The sequence below is a fragment of the Tursiops truncatus genome, chromosome 19 (assembly GCF_011762595.2).
Source record: "Tursiops truncatus isolate mTurTru1 chromosome 19, mTurTru1.mat.Y, whole genome shotgun sequence".
NCBI classification, from domain to species: Eukaryota; Metazoa; Chordata; class Mammalia; order Artiodactyla; family Delphinidae; genus Tursiops; species Tursiops truncatus.
The window spans coordinates 20,150,119-20,169,895 of record NC_047052.1 but is presented as its reverse complement, the minus strand read 5'-3'; the positions used below and the strand labels follow the sequence as shown (position 1 = coordinate 20,169,895).

At 48.4% G+C, this 19,777-nt stretch overlaps 1 protein-coding gene and 1 long non-coding RNA gene across 2 annotated transcripts in view; one reads left to right on the top strand and one right to left on the bottom strand.

Annotated features, from left to right (window-relative positions):
• LOC109550088 (thymidine kinase 2, mitochondrial) overlaps positions 1–19,777 on the bottom strand; it is an 886,444-nt gene that overhangs the window by 380,438 nt on the left and 486,229 nt on the right. The window lies entirely within an intron of this gene.
• Positions 209–3,891, top strand: LOC141277184 (uncharacterized). The gene is made up of 4 exons (XR_012328147.1): positions 209–378; positions 547–659; positions 3,258–3,456; positions 3,668–3,891. It is a non-coding gene; the product is annotated as an uncharacterized lncRNA (long non-coding RNA).

Genomic DNA, 19,777 nt, shown 5'->3' with positions numbered 1-19,777 from the left:
GGCCCTGAGTCAGCCCCAGCCTTCCCCACTCGGGGGCCCCGAGTTCCATCGCTGTCTGGCCAGCCTCGCGGAACACGGCTGACACCCCGGCCGCCGGCAGGACCAATGTTAATGCCCTCATCTCACGTGTGCAGGTGTTTCCTCCCTCTGCCTGGCCCCTTCCTGCAGCCCTGCCTTCAGGGAAATGTTTTCCTCTCAATCAGGAATCAAACAGCTTCTTACTACAATGGAGCCTTGAGACCACAGCACAGAGGCAGAATCGCCCTTCAGGGGCCCCACGGGAGGGTCAAACTCCTCTCCCCACCCGCCGCTAGGAGCGCCCACGGACTCACAGCTGGCCGCGATGATTGACTGTCAATCCTCTCCTGAAAAATAGAGGTAAGAACGGCTCCCTGGCCAGGTGTTGTGAGGAGTTAGTGAGCAGGGCTATGGAGGCTCGCCACCCGCCTCCTTCCTTTAACCACACAACCGTCTGCACAGACCCAGTTTCACGTGGTTACTGTACCTTCTTACCCAGTGAGCTACCTCTTCGCATTTGCCTCCCAGATTCCCTCTCCACCCCGGTCTGGACCCTGGGATGCTGGCCTGTCTGAACGACATCACTCGAGTCCGTCCCATGGGAGGTGCCGACAAGAGATGGAGTGTGGAAGGAGAGCAGGGTAAGGCTATGACTCCCGGCTCACTCTTCCAGCTGCACTCCGGTCCTGAAAGCCTCAGCTCGCATCCTGGCTCTCATCTACAGCGGCAGCTGCCTCTAGCTTCTGGTGAACCCTCTCTCCCCTCCCTATTCAGATCTGGGATGGTACAGACTCTCCAATATCGCCCCAAAGTGCTTCCCCACCCCTTGCTGATTTTCCCTTAACCCTCCCCGGACTGTCATAAGTAGTCCACTTATCGACCACTCCTCAATTCCCCCACTTGAGAGCACCGTCTGTCTCCTTTGGGGACCCTGACTAATGGCCCAGGCTCCTCTTTGGGTTCCGAATGCCCGCCAACATTTGAAGTACATCCTTCAAGGCTCACCCTTTCCGAGAAATCTCCCCAGATCAGCCTTAAAGTATTTCTCTGGGCTGACTTTCCACCCACCATTTAGCCTGTGTCATCCTCTCCCTCTTATTTCCAGACTGCAATCCATCCCCAAGACTGACCACCAGGCCAGGGAAGATACAGGCTCTCCCTAACCCCCTCCGCACTTCCCTCAACAGCTAGCACAAGCCTTATATTCTCGGAAGAGTTTTAAGAGACCAATAAACATTCCCTCCCTAGCTCACACCCAGGGAACATCGCTTCAGTACTTCTGTTTTAAATACCAACGATTTTTCACACTGACCTTTTCTCAGTCCATGACTCACAGAAAGGTCTGGCCTGGGGAAGGGCCTGTCGCGGTCTCTCTCACCCCATGGTCCTCGGGGGAATGCTTTCAGAGAAGCACAGAAGATTTAGCCTCAATTAAGATCAGCTGTCCCCATCCCCTCATTTTTGCTGATGGGGAAGTGGAGACCAGAGTGCTCAAGGGATTTCTCAAAAGCCACAGGTGAGCTTGTAGATGGAGACCGACCAGCCCACTGCCTTCAAGGAGCAACGGCCACCCGGTCTTTTATGGAGAACCTCACATATCTTGGTGCTTCTTTGATGAAGGTGCCCAGAAGTGTGCTCTGGGCTTTTAGGAAGCCGGAAGAATAACAAGCTGCAGCTTCCTGGAGGGTCTGCTGTCTGCCAAGTTTCAAGGGCGAGGAGTAAAGAAGTTAAGTGCACACAGAGCCAGGACTAGGGTGAGGCGAGTGAGGCACCAGCCTCGGGTGCAAAATTTAAAAGGGGCCAAAACACTCAGTAATCAAGATAAATACTATCTTAATGTGATATTTCTTAAAATCAAACTTAATGCCAAAAGATCCATGACCAACAAACTATCACGGTTTTAAATAAAGATGGGATCTGCTCCTGCACTGGCACGAGCCTGCCTCACTCGCCTCACCCTAATCCTGCCACCGGTTCCGATAAAGCTTTGTGTACAAAAAGGGGTGGCCAGTTTGCCAATTTGAGTTTTTAAAATATTACATTAAAATGTTACATATCTTAATTCCTGAGGTTTTCTGGTCTCTCCTTAAATTTGGGGCCCAAGGCAAGTGCCTCACTCTCTTTACCGCAGACTTGCTGTGAGTCATTTAAAATATGCAAAAATAAAGCAAACCCTGTTCTACTGAGGACTGGAATACAAACCTATGTGATTTTTTTTTTTTTTTGGCGGTACACGGGCCTCTCACTGTTGTGGCCTCTCCCATTGCAGAGCACAGGCTCCGGACGCGCAGGCTCAGCGGCCATGGCTCACGGGCCCAGCAGCTCCGCGGCATGTGGGATCTTCCCAGACCGGGGCACGAACCCGTGTCCCCTGTATCGGCAGGTGGACTCTCAACCACTGCGCCACCAGGGAAGGCCAAACCTATGTGATTTTTAAGTTGACAGACAGCAAAACCATTTTGTGCTTTGGGCAATACCATCAGACTCCTGGAGGTCTGAGATCACTCTCCCTGGATTTAGGGGGACAGGTATACACCCTGTTTTTCAAAAGTTTGCTTTACACCACTTCACTTTTACAGAAGACCTACATTCGTACCTGGTTTTGCTAACTGAAAGAAATCCGAAGAGGATTCCTGCTTTTAGGAAAAAGGGTATTTCTTCTTTCGCTTTGTGCCATTTCGGTTGACAAAAGGTTTCATAGAAAAGCTCGGCTTTCAGATTGCAACGGAAATGTGTACTTCGTGGAAACCGAGCTGGACAAGAGTTGCCCCATAAATCAGGTGAATTGTTTTGTTCCACTTTGGAGATGTTCCACTTTGGAGATGGTGAGAGAGGTTCAGTGAATTGCCACGTGTCACTGTTTGAACGGAAGATGGAACCCAGGCAAACTGCCGGCCAGGTAGCTGAGTAAAGAAACCCTTGCATCTGAACCCCCTTCTCAGTGTTACTAAAAAGAGACAAGTGAGTGACCTAAATACGCCTTAGCCGACTTGTCAACCCACTTCTCACCCCAAGGGCGCTGAGCTCTGAGAGAACAGGTTAGGCATCATAATTGTTACTTGGATCAGAAGTTCCAGGCGGTTGGTAGCTATCAAACAGCATCACAATTATAGGCAGCAGCAGCATTGAGGAAGTACACACAGCCCCACAGAGGTCCCAGACCTGATCTAATTATGCTCCAAAGGTGGCAACCTAAAACCGAAGGTTCTTTTTGTTTTTTGTTTTTTGTTTTTTTGCAGTACGCGGGCCTCTCACTGTTGTGGCCTCTCCCATTGCGGAGCACAGGCTCCAGACATCCAGGCTCATCGGTCATGGCTCACGGGCCCAGCCGCTCCGCGGCATGTGGGATCTTCCCGGACTGGGGCACGAACCCGCGTCCCCTGCATCGGCAGGCGGACTCTCAACCACTGCGCCACCAGGGAAGCCCTAAAACCGAAGGTTGGTGGCCCAGCATCATCTGCATCAAATATGTCACCCGCCATCCTCCCTCTGCCGCCCCCTGTCTCCGGAATGATTATTCCCCTCCCCGCAACCTCTGCCAACTTGCATGAGTTTCAAGACTGAGTTCACACGTGTACCCTTTGCGGAAAGCTTCCTGACACCTCTCCTGCACGTGTTCATTCATGAACTCATTCATCCCTCCCACAAGTAATCGTGAGCTGATCTGGATCAGCGCGGCGTGAGGCTCTGAGGACACAGTGGAGAATGAAGAGACGTCGTCTGAACGTCCTCAAGCTCACGGCCTACTGTTCCCAGGGAACCTGGCGACTCCCTCCCTCTCGCGACAGGATGGTTTCGCACTGAACTCCACTGGTCTGATTCCATGTTATTCTCCCCAGCTTGCCTGGAGCTCCTCAGAGCTGTGTCCTCTCCATCTCCAAATCTCCAGGGCATAGCAGGTCCTTGCCCAGAATAAAATAAAATAAAATAAAATGTGAGTGAGTGAGAGACCAGATTGGTGTTTATCTTGCTTTGATATTTCAGGCTATCTGATCACTGTGCCCACGAGCCATGCCCCCTGGCCATTTCTGTCTTTGCCCGAATGCCCACTTGGGGTCCACGGGGCACAGAGCTGTCTTTCCATCCAAGAGTGTCAGCATCATTGGCCTGCGGCAGGAATTTTCTCCATAGCTCCAATCAGTGCCCATTCTTGAGCCAACTACCCAACAGGCTGTTGAAGGATTTCAAAGGCAGCGTGACTAATGGAATGTTTTTGATTGGAAAGTGGGGAAAGAGCTCTCAGGATCCACTCTCGTTAATTACATGGACCAAATACCTCCTTAAGTAGAGCCGGAAGCCTGTTTTTGTCTTTGCTCACAGCCCTCCTTCCTGCCCGCTGCTCAGCACAGAGGGGGAAAAAGCCAATACCGGCTCAAGGAATAAGCAAAAGACCCACTAGTCCACCTGCCTGGGACAGTGGGATTATGCCTGACTCTGTAGCGTCAATTTCTAATGTATTCTCCTGGCCCCAGATTCCTCTTATCAGCCTGTACACTGTGTTCATCTCGAAATCCCAATGTGTTTCTGAATTATGGATCAGGTCAGGAGGGGCCATGCCTCCCCAATGGGCCCCCAGCCAAGCACCGGGGAGCTTCAAGCCTGAACAGCCACTGACCTCACAGGGGAGGCCCAAGGGGGTGGAGGCCCAGATCATCACACAGGGCACAGCATATGTTCCTGTTCCTTTCCCTCTGTGGGCCAGACCTTCCTCCTCTTCAGGCCTCCCTGCCTCCAGTCCAGTCCAGACAATTTCCCCTCCACTGAGAAGGCTTTGCCTGGCACATCCATGCCCCGCCCTTATTCCACAGAATGACCTTGGTATTGGAGGCCTTCCCCGGTCCCACTCCCCCTGCCCAAACAGCTGTGTATCTGAATTTTCCCCATACTGAAATCTCTGCATAGATTCAAGGACCTCTGCAGGCAGACCTGTCTCTTTTCCAACACAACCCTCATCCACCCCCTGGGCCCACACCCACTTACATGCACATCCTTTCTCTCTCATTTAGATTTCTCTAACATCTGCTGAATGCCTACTGTGTGCCAGGGGAAGGGAACGAAGAGCGTCACTGAGCACCTATCACGTGCCAGGCCTTTATTTAGTCTCCTTGCATCTTGAATCTCATTTTATCCTGTTGTGTGGACATTATTATTACTCCCAGTTATTATAATTATACAGTTATAATAAAATTATGTAATTATAACTGTAAATATCACATTATATAATTGTAATAGTAGAATATAATTATATAATAATAACATATATAATTATATGTAACCATTCTAATAATAATTACTGGTTGTTATTATTACATAGTTGAAGTTAAAGAGGCCGAGAGAGGCTGAACAACTTTCCCAGGGGCCCACAGATACGGGGTACTCGGTATGCACCCGGCCTCTTGACTTTCCACTACACCCTCTAATCCCTTGCCCGCCTGTCCGAACTCTGTGCGTCTGGATCACAGCCCGTGTCTGTGTGGCCGCTATCTGTATTATCCAGGGCTCTACTGGGGAGAAAGGATGATGACACACTCGAACAGGTGTTAGTCTGATAAAGCGCCTATTCACACAGGCGTGCGCAGGGTGTAGGGAGACACCAAGGGAGGCTCAGGGCAGGACCCCAGGGCGTGTGACTGGGGAGCCAGGCCTGAACAGGGGAGGGAAAGGATGTTACCAGAACTCGGAGCTAGAACTGGACAGAGAGGGCTGTGTGGCAAGGCCTCTGGGACTTTGTGTCAGTGGAGGCAGCCAGCTCTTGGGCATCCACGGGAAGGGAGCTCACTCTCTTCCCATCCCCCGCCTTCTCTCGGATCCCATGTAGACACTCACCATTGGCCAAATACAATCGGAAACCAGAGGGCAACAGGACCAAATGATGTTCCAGAAAGAACAGTCTCCCAAGCCAAAAAGCAAGGGGCCTCCACCATCGCCCGGGTGAAAAGTTCACGGCCCCAGTGCATGGTACACACGAAGTCCCATCAGCTACTGAGTCACTTCAGGGTAAAGTCAACTGGATCATCCTCTCACCTGAGTCCTCTGATCATCAGATTCCAGTCTGTAATCACAGCTTCTTTTTCCGCAGCCCACTCCACCCCCCACTGACCTTTGGCCCCAGGAGGGCTCTTTACCTCGAGGGTGAACCAAGCCTCATTTCTTTGAGGTCTAAGTCCTCGGTGGTCTGCAGTTATTTTGGCCAGGAGGTGCCCCAGCAAACCCCCCGGGTTCCAAGCATAACCCTGCCCGACCACCCCTCTGCGCTGCGGCGACAGCCCAACGTGCCACGGAAACTGGGATCCTTCGCCTCGGGTCACTTCGCCGACCCCCTCCTTTGCCTGCTGGTTTAGCAGCACGAAGAACCCAAACGTCAAGGAGACGTTTCAGCTTCCGATTCCTAAAATCCAGCTGTGTTCCCTGCTGGAACGATTCCTTCCTTGGGCACCGGGACCTCTCAGTTTAAAATCTTCAAGAGTAAGCTCTGCTCAGAATAGAGCACTGTTTAAATAAATAACCACACTTAACGCTCATTATAGCCTTGTGAGATGAAAGCTCGTTATCCCAGTCTACAGAGGAGAAAACAGAGGCTCAGAGCAGGGGATTGATTTTCCCAAACGAAACACAGAGCTACCATTCGAGCATTGGTACGGAACTCGAAAGCCACCTTTAGGACTGCACTGGCTGCAGTCACCCTGTGAGTGTTAGATGTGTATGCCCAGACAGAAAGACAGACAGCCTTTTGGAGTTTTAGGCGCTATAATTCATTTCCTTCCCTGCCCTTTCCTCCGTAGGCCCCAAACACTGCAGAACTGGGGGAGCAAAATGTTCTCTTTATCTTTTGCCAGGTACCTGGTACCCCGGGATTCCTCTTCAGGACTGACCAGACTCAACGAATTACCTAGAAGAGGCTCCTGTTGAAAAAGCTGCAGCCGCCCGCGCCCCCACCCCTCCGTCAGATCCCTGATTCCACCCCCGCCCTCAGCTGGGAAGTCAAGACTGTCAACTGATGAAAGCAGCCTCTCTCCGGGGCCGGGTTTAATCAGAGATAAGGCCTCCAGATAAATCACCTTTGCAAAACCTCCTTCCCGCGCCCCTTCAAATTAAAAGAGTTCCCGCCACTAATGTATTAATTAAAATGAAATATTAAATAGCTGACCTCTATTATTTATTGGCGGTTTTTGGAGAAAAGAAAAGTATCTAGATCCAAAGAGAAATCAATTTCCACAAAACCTCCCTTTCCTGAGCAGACTTGATTCGTGTCACATAATAAAGAGATAAGCTTATCAGCTGCATCGGTTCCAAGACGTCTGCTGTAATGTTGATGTTGAGCCAATAAGAAGATTATAAGCACTGTCATAACATATCCTTCCCGGATGTAAATTATTCAGAGCCCGCAGTGGGCAGACGCAGTGTCTCATGCCTCAGTGATCCCCGTTCTGTGCAACACATTTCATTTATTAAAGTTGGAGTGGGCCTCTGTTGATAAAGCCCCCTAAATAAATGATAACCTTCATCTCCTTCTTCTAAATTATTTCCACGATTAGAATTCGGAATGTTGTTGCCAGAGGTGTCAGGAAGCGCTGCCTCTGTAAGCGACGCGTATGTCTTCCCTGGGAAGCTCAGCTCACATAATGGGCAAGCCCCCAGATGCCTGGATCCGGGCAGCGGCTCCAGCAGTACAGACAATCCTGGGGGCTCATCCTTCCAGTGATGAAAGGCGTAATGCAAGATGAAAGGGGTAGAGGAATGAAAGGGCTTGGAGCCCTAACCTGCCTTGCCAGTCAGGGTGAGTTGCTATCCAGCCTCTCCAAAAGTGAGTCTCTTGTTACAGGGAGGTGGGGAATAATATGTGTACCCACCAGGCACAGAGTCTGGCTCATAGCAGGTTCTCAGTCAGTGTTCACCAGGTCAATGACCAAGATAGGGACCTCATGGGGAACACTGCTCTTCATCCCCTCAAGGCCTCCTGGAGCCTCAGAGTATCCCGGGCTGCTCTGCCTGCCCCAACAGGTACCTACAGCAGGCCCATCCCGGACTCATCTCTGCTCTTTGTTCACATAAAAGTCAGATAATCCCTACTCATCTTTTAAAGCCCAATTCAAATGCCACCTCCTCCTTGAAGTATCCCATGATTTCCTCACTTGGATTCTTTCTTTTTCATCCTTCCTCAAATATTTATGTCATGCCCATTCTGTGCTAAGCACTGATTAGGGCTCTTTCCAGGTACCATCTTATATAATCTTCATTACTACCCTGCAAGGCAAGTCCTATTGTCCATATTTTATAGAAGACGAATTAGGCTTAAGGAGGTGAAGTGTCTTGTTCAAAGCCACACATTGAGTAAGTGATGGGGCCAAGATCTGAACCAGGTTTGGCTGGATTCCAAAGCACACGTCCTCTCCTTTCTTTTCCACTGACTGTCCTGCTGCTGGACCCACAGCTCAATGGTTCCTGTCTGGGCTTCACTTATCCTGCTGATCATGCCTCAGTTCTACTGGGAATGGACCTGTATCTCCAGAGCATCATTCAGCCTCCCACATGGAGCCCTCAGGGCCAGTTGCAGCACTGGACCCAGAGCTCGTCACGGACACTACGGCTCCATCTGTCTGGCTCCCAGCTGGACCAGCCCCTGTCACTCATGGCATCCCCAGTCCCTGCCAGCCTCCTCCAGCCCAGGATGACAACAGTAACCTACGTCCATTTCTCCTGCTTCTCCATTCACCATTCTGTTCCTCAGTTTTTTCATCCATAAAATGGGAATAAACAATTATTCTAGGCAGCAGCTGTGACGATCCAATGAGATCATGAACGTAGAAGGTTTTAAACGAGGCTGGCACAAAGATCTCAACAGCAGCAGCTACTATTGCTGTGATCTCAAAGGTTTCTGACTACCTTGTTCTAACCCCTTAGCCATGCGCTCCCCACATGGCCCTGAGCACTGTGCATCCCCAGAGCAGAAAGCTTGGCATATAGTGGACAGCCTGCAAGTTGTGAGTTGCTGGTAAATTCTTTCATGTTCTCCAACGCACATGCCAATTAGCATCGGGTGCCAGTGCATGGGAGAGTGGAGGGTGCTGGGCTCTGGGATCAGACAGGCTGGGTTTGAATCCTGCCTGTGACACCTTCTAGCAGATGGTCCTGGAGGAGTCACTCAATCCTCACCTGAGCCTCTACTTTCACATCTATAAAATGCGGCTGGGGCAGGGGCAGATGCCAAAGCTGCCGGGTTGCTGTTACTAGAAAGAGAATCTGCCCCCAGAGTGTGCCACACAAACCAGGGACACCAGAAACGCTCACTCCCTTCCTCCCCTCTACCAATTCCTTGCCTCTGTCTGCTTTTCTCTCCCAACCGCCTACCTTTGGGTCTCCTGTATCTGCATCCTTTCTTATGAAGATAATCGATGAGGCACCATATTCCACTGTCTGCCTGCTCTTATGTGTTTGGGGTATCTTGTGTTGACCCATTAATCATTTCGACCTTATCTCCCCTGGTATAAATGCTTCAGAAACAGGAACCAGAGCCTGCCTCACCTTGAGTGACAGTAGCTGCTTAGACACAAATGCCTGTGGAAGGAATTATTCCCATCAACCATGAAAGGGAATATTGGGCAAAAAGGAGGTCCCTAAACCAAGCCATAAAACCCTTGATTCCCTCCATGCCATGTAGGTTACATCCATTATTCTAACCCAATACTAAGAAAACAAAACAGTCGTTCACTGTGATGATACCAAACCAAGATGAATAACTGTCTCACAGGAAATTTTAAAATTCTCCCATATGCACAAAACACACACACACACACACACACACACTAAAACATCCAAGAACCACTGGCAGTGTGCATGGAGATTGCAAACTTCCTTGCAAATTCGTCCGAAAGAATGGGTGCTGTGAATTACCTACTGCCCAGAACACAGACGGCACCTGATCAGTTTTGCTCCCACAGCGATCCTGCCTTGTCGAGAGCTGACAATCAGACATGCAAAACAAGTGCTCTGTATGAATTTTGCAAAAGTATCACTTCGGGAAAACAGGAACCAAAACAAATTAAGAAATCATATAAATAATTACTCTGAGCTTCAACTCTTAACATGAAAAAGGAAGGCACAGGAGCAGAAATGCTAATTAATATGACTGTTTAATTATAGGGGCACAAATTAATAAACCGGAATTACTACAGATTTCCAGCAGGCAGCCCAACTCCGCATGTGATCTTGGAGGTGTGGGCACAGGGGAAAAATGCTTAGCTTTCCTTTGCCAGGTGCCCAGCTGGAATGGCATCAAGAAAGGGGAAGGCTAAGCCCCTGGGCAGGGAGATCCAGTCCTCCCAGCCCCCTCCTCTCTGCTCAGACTCAGTGAGCCCTCGTCAACATCAGCAGGTGCGAGCTTCCACAAAGGCACCTCCTTAATTAGGAAATCATTCCTCAAGCATCTACAAGGGCCCAACCACAACATGCTAAGGACAAAATGCAACCCAACACAACCAAGAGGCAGGATTTGTTAAGCTGTTACTGTATGCCAGGTACCCACTCTCTCTCTCTCTCTCTATCTGTTCTCATTTATGGCTCCCCAAAGTAATACTTCTGGAAGTTTCATATATGTCAATTGTTTTCCATGTCTGATTCGGCTCTTGACAAGGCAGAAGTGCTATGGGAGCAAAATGCGTCTCAGACCCCATCAGGTGGATGGTATCATCCACATCAAAGTCATCATCCCACTATCCTGCTGTGAAAACCGAGGCTCCAAAGATCAGCTAATCTGATTCTGCCAAAGCCACAGGACTGAAAAACAGATGTGTCTGGATGTGTCTGGATTTAAAACTCTGGGCTTTTGAGTTCAAAGTCTGTGCACTTTTAAATACAGTAAGCTTCCTCTAGAAATCAAAAATGCTTCCATCTCTGATCTCACAGCTATAGCATTCATTTGATCTTTTTTTTTTTCATTCAGGAAAGTCAATCATGTACCTACCATATGCCAGTTTTGGACTATGTTCTGGGAATACAATGGTGAAAAACAACTGATCCAGAACTTACTTTTGAGGAGCTTGCGTGAGCAGTAAGAGAGAATGACTTAGATAAAATAATCACGTGAATAAACAGATTGCCATAGCTTTTGATCAGGGCTACACAGGAAAGAAACAGGGCTAGGAGGACTTGTAAAAGTGAGGGTCGAGTGGTCAGGAAAGCCTCTCTTGAAGAAGTAATGGTTGAAGTGTGATCTGAAAGATGAGTGTGAACATGTAATATAGAGAGAGAATGATATATATGAATACAGAAGAATTTTCTATACTTGCTCTCCAGTTCCTTCCCATCCACCAACCCCTCAACCTGCTCCAACCTAATATGCCTTCCGCTCCCATCACTCTGGCATACAAGTTCACGTGGTAAGTTTCATGGACATTTTCAATCCTCAGTTTACTTGAGCCTTCAGACATTTTTTTTTTTTTGGCAGTACGTGGGCCTCTCACTGTTGTGGCCTCTCCCGTTGCGGATCACAGGCTCCGGACGCGCAGGCTCAGCGGCCGTGGCTCATGGGCCCAGCCGCTCTGCAGCATGTGGGATCTTCCCGGACCGGGGCATGAACCTGTGTCCCCTGCATCGGCAGGCAGACTCTCAACCACTGCGCCACCAGGGAAGCCCCAGACATTTTTGACAGTCGATCACTCTCTTCTCCTTGAAATCATTTCCTCCTTGCCTTTTGAGCCAGAAATTTACTGGTTTTCCTCTTGCCTCTCAGGATCCTCCCTGAAAATTGCCATTACTTCATTATTCTCCTCTAAAAGCTCTTCAAGACTTAGTCTTGGGCACTCTTGTCTCTTATTTTATATACAATCTCATCCACGCCACAGCATTATTCACATTCTACTGTCTGGATATCTACTACAGCATTATTCTACTATCTACTATCTCAAATTTGTGTCTCTAGCCCCAACCTTTCTTCTGGACTCCAGATCGGTGTTTCCAAATTTCCTGATGGACAGCTGCTCTTGGATGTCTCAAAGGCACGTCAAACTCAACATGACCAAAACTGAGTTCATCTTGGACCCGAACTCCATCTCAGCACCATCTATCCAATTTGAAAGCTGGAACACCCAGGATCTCTTTTCCTCCCTGCCTTACATGATAGACTGAACGATGGTCCTCAAAGATGTTCAGGTCCTAATCCCTGGAACCTGTGAATCTTACCTTATTGGCAAAAGGGACATTGAAGATGTGATTAAATTAAACAATCTTACATATCTTCAATCCAAGATGGAGAGATTATCCTCGATTATCAAGGTGGGCCCTAAATGTAATCACAAGGGTCCTTATGAGAGGGAGGCAGAGGGAGATGTGATGACAAGAGCACAAGTCCACGTGATGATGGGAGCAGAGATTGGACTGGTGCAGCCATAAGCCAAGGGAGCCAGCAGCCACTAGAACACAGAAGAAGAAAGAAACAGATTCTCTCCTGCAGCCACTAGAACGTGGAAGAGGAAAGAAACAGATTCTCTCCTGGAACCTCCAAGAGGATCCAGCCCTGCTAACACGCTGATTTTTAGCCCTTTAAGACTCATTTCTAGGGACTTCCCTGGTGGTCCAGTGGTTAAGACTCCACGCTCCCAATGCAGGGGGCCTGGGTTCGAGCCCTGGTCGGGGAACTAGATCTCGCATGCCGCAACTAAAGAGCCCGCATGCCGCAACTAAAGATCCCACATGCTGCAACTAAAGAGATCCTGCATGCCTCAACAAAGATACCGCACGCGGCCACAAAGATCCCGCCTGCCACAACTGAGACCCGGCGCAGCCAAACAAACAAATACATAATAAAAGACTCATTTCTACTTCTAGACACCAGCACTGAAATAGAATAAACTGCTGTTGTTTTAAGCCATAAGTTTGTGGTAATTTGTTATAGCAGCAACAGAAAAAAAACACATCCTACTATAACATATATACTATCAAGTCTTCTTTATTTTGCTATCCAAAAAATTCCCAGATGCATCTGCTTTTCTCTATCTCTACAGGCCCTTCCCTGGGACAATCTTCCATCATCTCCCAAACGGGCAGATGTCACAGCCTCTGGCTTTCCATGGTTCCTGGGATAAAAAGCAAAATCATTGGCATGGCCCACATAAACTTGCTTGTCCTGGTCCCTGTCTCCCTTCTCAGGCTTATCTTGCACACCAGACCACACTGGCTTTCTTTCAGTTCTGGGGAGGGTACTAATCCCCTAACTGCCACAGGACCTTTGCACCACCTTCTTCCTTGGCATGGGATGCTTGTTAACTTCAGATCATAGCTTAAATGTCATCATATTCTTTCTGATCTCCCAGACTGGGCCCATCCATCATATATACAGATTGCAATTTTACAGAAATTTTTAGGATTGTAAAATTAGACAATAGGATGGTTTATGTCTAACTCCCTATCTACCTAGTAAGTCCTCAGAGAAGAGGGTGAGAACAGGATTATGCCTGGTTTTGTCCACCACTGCATCCCCAGCATCTAGCAAAGCACCTGGCACAGAGCAAGTACTCAACGGATATGCCTGGGGGACTCCCAGCACCAAGGGGAGTGTCTTTGGGCATCTGTGTAGATAGGATTGCTGGTCTCAATCCTTAGCTTTGTCCCACCCCTTCTAGACATGCAGTTAGAGAAAGGGGGGCGTGGGGTCTCATAAGAAGCCCTTGACTACACTCAGCAATGGCCAAGGAAACTCCAGAATGAGAACTTCACCCTCCTCAGTGTCATCTTCTAAAAACTGGTTCTGGGTAGAGTTCTTGTTAATTTAGTATTCACAGGAGAGAATGTATTGAGTTTTTCTTCGCCACTTAGCCTATCCCCTCTCTTTTTCCTTGGCCATTTTTCCTTGGGTTTCTTTGATGAAAGCACTTTGGAAATTATCTAATAATAGACCAGGGCCTTAAAATAGCTCCCAGTGCCCTAGAGTTTACTGAAGGCCCATCATAGGTCACTTGGGGCTGGGGGCGGCTCTACACTCACCAGAAGAGCCCCTCTTTCTCTATTTTATATACTGGGATTCTGCACAGAAATTTTTATGAGAGATTTTTGTGACTAGAAAGAAAAAAATTTTGTAGAAACCACAATTACGTTATTCGCACAACCCTTTATAAGTACAGATCAGAAAATGGCTCCAGGAGCTTAACTGACTTGCCCAAGATCACAGATCTAGTATAGGACAGAGCTTGGACTCAAGTCCAGGACATGGGACTTTATACAAGCCATGGAATGATGGTGTGAGCCAATTTTTTCATGAAGGCACAGATGAATTAAGTGAACGCTTCGGTTTCTTTCGCATGGAGAGAAAACAACACACCATTTTAATACTGATTTCTCCTAGGTGGCAATGTCCGGTGTAAATTTATCGTCTTCTTTGTGCTTCTCTGTAACTTCTACAACGTGCATGCATTCATTTGAGTTTTAGTGAAAACGTTAGAAAGTAAAGAAGAATGATTATGAAGTAAGTCAAGGGAATAACGGGAAAGCAGAGGACGGTGTCCTGTTCACGCTGGGGTGATGGTTATTTGGAACTGGCTGTGAGCCTTGATGACAAAACCAGGTGTTTTTCCAGCAAGGCATATCTAGGGCAGTGTTATGATACTGGGTCACAGTTACTCCAGCAGCTTCTGAGACAGGCCGCCCTGCTCCGCCAATTACCACTCGTGGGAGCCTCATAGCCTCTCCGAGCCTCAGTTTAGCTCTTTGTAAAATGGAGGAAATAAACCCACCTATACCGGCTCCGTCTCTTGATTGTATGTGGCAGAAGCACAGCTTAAACTAGCTTGGAGCGCAGAGAGAATTCACTGAGCCGCATAGATGAAGGGCTAAGGAATCGCGTTGCGATCACAGCTCTCTTTCCATCTGTGAATTCTGCCTTCTCCTTCTTAGCTCCGAAGCACACTCTGCCCTTGTAACTGGAAAGGCGGACAGCAGCAGCCTTGCTCCTACCCTCCCAGGTTAGCAAACCTGCTAGAAATAAAACCTTTCTCAGAGCCCATGTGCCACACCCAAGGATGATTCTGAAAGGCCACGCCTGAATCCCACACCCAAGGATGATTCTCATAGGCCACGCTTGAATCCCACGACCCCACCCCCTCTCGCACAGAACCAGTCACTGTGACCCAGCGATAAAGAGGAGGATGGGCCCAGCTGATCCCGTGCGCCCAGCTGCACGCCCAGTAGCCTCTGTCCTGAAGACCCAGCTCTCCTGCGATGGATGCTGAAGGAGGCCACCTCCTGACCAAACCAGATGAGGTGACTGTTTCCACTGGCCAGAGGGTCCAACTGATGTGTGCTGTAGAAAGGTTAATTAGCTTGTGAAATGCATCAAACATCAAAATACTGCTAAACAGTATTTTAGTACTTAGCAAGGGGGAGAGAAAAATTCTAAAATCAAGGTGACAACATAAAAACAAAGGATATTTAATCAGAAAAAAAAAATAGGACCTTAAGAAGTTAGGTTTGGGAGAAAGTGCAAGGTTCAGAGCAAACAGGTCTGTGTCCCCTTCCATGGACTAAACACTTTATGGCCACCAGGTCCTCTCCTTTTGCTGTTTAACTACTCTGAAAACTGGAGACAATGCTGCAATGCAGAAGATCCTCCTCCCTCAACACAACTCCACATAAATTAGATATTGAACGAGACACTGAGATTCTGGCAAGAATACACACACAAAAAAACTGGGCCTGGAGCTGTTGGGAGATGATAAATTATCAGTTTCTCTTTAATAAGATTGTGTCTCATCACCATCTCCTGTAAGGGATTTGACAGCTTTCGTTTTGAACCTGTGAAGATTCAAATCAATTCCCAGCTACAGCTGGAAGCCCCAAACCATACATCTGCAAATATATCAATCAATCAATCAATCAGTTGGTCAGTAGATCAGCAAATCCATGTCAAGGGCCAAATCTTGCTGGGCATCTGGGGCAGAGAAAAGAATCAGAAAATATGCTCCTGCAGATGTTAGAGGGGGAAGGCCAGGCTTCAGAAGGCATTAACTCCAACTTTTAAGGCAACAGTAAACCTATTTCCATTAGCATTACTGGGCCAGCATATCCCACATTCTCACCTGTCTTGTCTTACGGATATGTCTGATGTTGGACCCTGGATTAATCCACAGACTTTGACTTGCACCTTTGCCCTGCTCAGATGTCCGCACTGGCAACATCACTCCTTACATATCAGCTGGGTTTATGGACCCTACCTGTGCTCCCAGGGCATTTCAGAGGAGGCAGAAATGAGGAAGAAATAAAAAGTTGAAAAAAAAAAAGAAATGAGGAAGAAGACTTGGAGTGAGGCTCCAATTTCACCTCCACCACTTACTACGTTGGCAGCTTTGCCAAGGTTATTCAGCCCCTCTTGGCCCTGGTATCTTTAACTACCAAAGCAGAAATAACAACATGTGCCTTGTAGCCCTGCAAGGATTAGATGAGATCACCAATGCAGAGTGCTTAAAATGAGGCTTAGTTCAGAGTTAATGGTTGTTCATTAACGTTACGTCACCATTGGTGGTGGCGATGTTATTTCAAGTATCAGATGGGTTGTTCCTAGGTTGGATTTTTGTTTAAGTTTTATAAAAATGTGTACAGGCATGTTTTGCTCCAGTGCTTTTTCCCCCCTCTCCAAATGGACCTCCTCACCCTACAATAATCCTATTAAATTCTACAGACTTCCACTTACATGACAAATACCCTGCTGGTTTCAGCCCAAACAAAAACTAATTGTCCCCTTGTCTGTCTGTTTGCCTTTGTTTTTCCAGATGAAACATTTCAGGCTCTGTTTCCTTGTCCCTTGGCATTTTTCTAAACAACCAACACTATATGAGTAAGCCACAAAGACAGGGTTTCCTGGAGCAAGGAAGGAAGAGTGTGTGAAGCAAGTGGCTCTATTTGAAGCCACAGCTCTTCATTTCAGTAAAGAAATGGCTGAAGGAGTGTGACAGAGAGGAGAGACTACCAACTCGGAGGTGAGAAGAGGCAGTGTCTTCATTAATCCTGCCTTCCCCCTTCCACCTCCTATGAGCTACATGACTCTGGGTATGTTAATAAACTGGTGCAAAATCAACAATTGTTTTCTCTTCCGAGAATGAATTTGGCCTGATTTATAGACATTATTTCCTCAAATATTCCTTACGATGATATTAACAAGTTTGAGAGTCATCACCATCCTTGAAGTGAGGAAATCAATGGAGGAATTTCCATGGGAGGTTCTGGAGAAAGGAGCCTAAGACAGAAAAGTGGAAGATTCAAGTTTAAGTCCTGGTCCTTCCATCAAAATCTGGGTGACCTGGAATAGGCCGTTCTCCCCATGCTGGCCACAGTTCACGCATTTGAGAGTGGGGGCGGGGGGTCAGACGACAGGATCAATGACATTTCCTTCCAGCTCCGGCACTTGGTGCACTCCACTCCAAGACGCTGCATGTCATAAAATCATACTGCCATTCTCTCTCCTCTAAGCTGCCTCACAACTACACCTGCTACTTCTCGCTCGTCAACAACAATAGTAACCGGTATTTGTCGGATGCCAACTACGGGTCTGAGACTGTGTCCGATGCTGTACGTGCTTCATCTTAGTTAATTCTTACCACAACCCTCTGAAGCAGAGGCTATCATTATCCCTCACTGATAACTGAGGAACTTGACGCTAAGAAACGTTGAATGACTTCTTAACTCAGAAACTTTACTGGGGCCCCACACTGCTGTACTACCTCTCAACTATTATGACCTGGGCTTCCAAGATACAGAACTTGCCAAGGTCACCTCTTATCTTCCCAAGGAGCCTCTAAAGCATCTCCCTTTGTTCGTCAGGTCTTCCTGCCCCATCCCGCCCACACCTGTTGTTTGGACTTTGACTCAGGTCTTTGACGGGAGGCAACATGGGGTAATGGAGGGTTCAGAGACCTTGGAGGTGGGCTGAGCAGAATTAGAGTCCTATCTCAGCCAGGCATGAGAGCGTGCTCTCAGATGACCTCCCCAAGCCCGGCTGTCCTCGTCCAGGGCACTCCTGTCTAGGAGGCTATTGGGAAAGTTAAGTGGGACTCCGGAGATTAAGCTCCAGGGACAAATGCTGACACACTACTGAGCCGTACTCTTCCCCTATTCATATCCCACTTTCCTTTGAGACCCAACTCTTGGGAGCTACTTTTCTGTTTTTGGAATTAATCCATCCCTCCTTGAATCAGTCCAGGTTCCAATAGGAAAGAGATTGTGTACTGAAAACAGGGTGATTCCAGGGGGATTATTTTTGAAGGGGCTATGTACAAAGGTAAGGCAACAGGGGGCTAAAAGCACTAAGCAAACACCTGAGGCTTCAGAGTAGCAGAACTTTATCATACCTAGGACCAAAAGGCTGAGGGGCAGGAGTAGTTGCCAGAAACCAGAGGGAGAGAACACAAGACAATCATCTTCCTTGGGAGAAGCAATGATCTCCAGTCACGGACCCAGCCAAGCCCAGGGGAGACCTGGCAGGGAGCAAAATACTCTGACCTCACTCTTGGCTGTGAAACTTAATTCCAGAAACACAGAAGTGGCCTGAGCTATTCTGCAAAAACACCTGGACAATATTGACCCTTAGTCAAGGCACGAAATGTACTGAAAAACAGCATTGCTTTGTAACTATGAGTCCAAGGTATTTGGGGCTGGTTTGCACCCGCTAGTTAGCAATGGTTATTGATAATGGTGACAGCAATGAAGGCACCCTCTGACCTCCCACCTAACTCTTTTCAGAGCTCCCCATTGGCTGGACCCAGTCGGAAGCAGCACGCGAAAGACCCCATTGATGTCATTCATGCAGTACAGCTTCTGGGGCAGACAGCAGGGTGAAGAAGGAGAAAGTGCATCTCCCCAGCACAGTGTTTTCCCATGCATCACCCTCTCTGGGCTCTCTTTCACATCAGAAAAGTATATGTGTGGGTGTGCTGGCCTCACCCCCTGACCATGAGCCCCTAAGAACATATGAGCCCCTTCCTTCCCATGGTCACCGCCCCCAACCATCTCAGTGCTGGGCTCGGAGTAGGTGTCTGGTAAGTGTGATGGAACCTCCAGGTCCAGCAAGCACCATGGAGGATCTTCCTTTCCCCGAGATCGGTCCTTTATTTTTGTTGCTGCCAAAGACCTAGCCAGTGGCTCAGCAGCTCCAGAGACATTTCGGAAGGTGGACAGAACCAGCTGAGGGGAGAGAGCGCATTTGCAGGTCGACGTCTAGTCATAACAATTCTCCAAGTGCCTCCCCCGGTGACATCAGATAAACAGAGATGGGAATCACATTGCAGCGTGACAGCTGGAGAGGCATGTCAAGAAACAGTTCAAAAGATCTAGAGCAACCTGGTCCTGAGAGACTTTGTCAGTGTGACCCTGCTCCCCGTCAGGGCCGAGGTGGGGGAGATATGGCCCCGGGGCCCACACTCAGGACCGTGAATTCTCTAAGGCCGGATCCTCTGAGACCTGGGACTGGAGGCTAAGCGAGCCTGGAGCTTTCGGCCCTTGACTGCCTATCGGTGTTTATGAAATCACCTGCAATCAGCAGCACGGACATCAGTCTCCGCCGGAGCACGTTACCCTCCAATACTCGTCAAACCCCACCCGCGAGGAATAATATTTATAGAGTATCAGCTGAAGGACGTGCCGTCTGCCATTCCTTTAGATCAGCAGTTTTCCAGATTATCTTCCCCAGAGGCCTGGAGTTCCTGGGCGTGTCCCTGAGGCTCCCTGCCTCTTCTCCAATCAAGAGAATGCAGGTCCTCCCTGTCACACACGGGATCCTGGG